Here is a 2,853-nt window from a genome sequence, read left to right on the forward strand (position 1 = left end):
AGACAACAACCCAGGCAAGGTAATGAAAAGTCTAAGAAAGAGAAGAAGTCAATTGAGTTCGTGTTATTGCCATGCTTTGAGGATGACGAGGTGGACGAACCAAACCATCTGAAGTAAGATTCTGTGATAATTTCTGGTATGAAAGAAAGGTGTATTTGAAGTGTGCCGGAGTCATAGGGCAAAGATTGAAGTCATCCTCGCACTTAGCTGGACAATTTTCAAAAGCAGTTTTCAAAAGAACGAGTCTCTGATTAGAGACACCTGAAAAAATTCATACGGCTCCAATGGGATTCGAACCCATAACATCTACGATGAGCTATGAAGCCACACACTTAGGAGCAGCTCATGTGTTCATGTGCACTTCAAATTACCAGACATCATCACAGAATCCCACTTCAGATGGTTTGGTTCGTCCACCTCATCATCCTCAAAGCATAGCAATAACGCGAACTCAATTGCCTTCTCTTTCTTAGACTTTTCATTACCTTGCCTGGGATGTTGATAGGTGACAGCAGCCGTTTTCGCAACCTTTCTTTTCTGTTAAGTCGTCTCCACAGATCAGATGGGGAGCTTTGCCGAAGCATGCTGTTAGCTCGTCTCAAAGATTCTTGCAGTGACGCAGAGGACGGGACTGAATCGGAACCACTCGTAGATGGGCCGAATCGCTCTAATATGGCCTGAGAGATAAAAGAAAGAATAAAGTTGCTTAACTAACGTCGGGGAAGAAAAATATCAACGGATCCGTGATTATTTCTTAATAGAAGTGCACTTAGGATTTGATCTACTTTAAAACATGTCAAGTGAAACAACATCAAAATAATAGCACTTTATTTAGCTGGCACTTACGGTTTTTCAATTCTCTTTTAAAAAGATAAGTACGCAATGCGTACATGTGTGAGCTTTACCATTTTCCCCAAAAGGTCAACTTTATTTGCATCTCATCCCATCAGCCTCCCAGATAGTTTAGCTTGCGTAAGCAAGATAATTTCCCGTTATGAACATCTCGAAATAAACAAAGAAGTAAAATTGCAATCGACTTCGTTTTAGGAATTAACAAAGCCAGATTATAGACAAATCCAAACACATTCAAAAGGTCTATATGCAATACAAGCCAAAAATGAAAGACGAGTTACCTCAGTGTCTCAAAGCAGAGTAAAACAAAACATTGTTTTTTCAAAAGCAGTAAATCGTGGACTAAAGTCATAGCAAACAGGCCTGAGCTGCTTGAGGCACGGTGAGCGCTAACCAGCGTTAACTATCATAGAAAAGTATAGGTTTCCATCCTTCTTAATCAGTGGTTTGCACTTAACATACTTGGTGCAACCGGCCCCAGAAGTGCAACAAGATGGACGACCCAGTTTCCACCTGCTAATTCTCAAGCCTCTTCTAACTCTTAAAGACCACGTCAGCCGTGTTAAAACAAACAAATAAATATTTCCGATGGCAACTTTGTGTGAGCAAAAGTCTAACGGAAAACAATTAATCCTGTAAGAGCGTTAGAAGCGGCATCGGAAAGACAAGCCCACACAAATGTTAATGATATCGAAATACTTGTGATGACTCAGTATTTGTTTCAAAAATTAGAGTTTTTTGATGTAGCATTGTGTTTTTGAGTCCATATAAATTTCATGAGCGAACTTATATATACTTTGGTCTAGGCTCACAAGAAAAGTAAAGAGAGACCTAATACATACAAAGTATGCAGTAATACAGTAAACATCTGCATATAAGAACACTTTTTTCAGGTTTAAGGCTGATCGTGTTCTTATTTGAGGGGTGCTTAGTGAGAAATCAGCCTGAAAGTGTTCTTAAAACGTTCTTAAAATTAGTTTCAGAAATACTTCAAATTATATACTACTAGAGGTTTAAGTAATGGTCCGGCTAAGAAGCAGGCAGCCCAGCGGCAAAAGTACTTAGAAGCTGCGAAATATTAATTTTTAATTTCACTCCAATCGAGGCATCTGATTGGCTAATATCGGAAAATGTCGAAAAAAGATGAGAAAAAAATGAAAAAAAAGCCTTTTTTGGATTTCTTCTTCCCCATGCCCTTGATCTCTGTCTCTCGGCCAAATTTGGGCATTGTTCTATGCGCCAATCAAATGGCGCATAGAATCTTGACGATATTTACAAACATAGTTTTTGAAGGCATAATGATTTGTTCTACGAAACAGAATCTAATTTTTTTAGACGGCAAGTCGATTACATTTTTCATTGAAATTCAAATTTCGCGCTTTTAGCTGCTTACACCAATGGGAACAGCCGAATTTAATTTGATTAAAAATGTTGGCACATTTTAACTAACCGACGCTATTGCCGCGGGCTATTGTTTTTCTGCCTGCTTTTTAGCCGGACCATTACTTAATTAATTAACAAATAAAGAAGCCTTGACTGTGCTCTGTTCTGTTGTAAAGCACGCAGGAAACGGCTAGAGCACGAAAGAAGTGTAGGGGGAAACACGAGCCGATAGGCGAGTGTTTCTCCCTACTTCTTGAGTGCTCTAGCCGCTTCCTAAGTGCTTTACAACAGAACAGAGCACAGTCAAGGCTTCTTTATTTGTTTTATGATAAAAACAAGTAATTTTCTTCAAAAATTCTACTTTATTTTCAAAGCGCGCGCTGCTTGTGGCGAACTGAGATGTCGTCAGCACAGTGCTTTATACTCTGATAAAGCACGCTACTTTGGACCAATCAGCGCGCTTGTAAGAATGTTTAAGATTATTTGATTGGTTAATGAAACAAAGGCTTGTCAAAACATCAATCAACTGGAAAATCACACAAAATTAGAATTTATGGAAAAACAAGTGCCTCAATGTTCGGTTTCAGTCCGTAAAAAACAGCAAAAAAGAGGATCTAA

Source organism: Montipora capricornis, chromosome 8 (assembly GCF_036669925.1).
Source record: "Montipora capricornis isolate CH-2021 chromosome 8, ASM3666992v2, whole genome shotgun sequence".
Lineage (NCBI taxonomy): Eukaryota > Metazoa > Cnidaria > Anthozoa > Scleractinia > Acroporidae > Montipora > Montipora capricornis.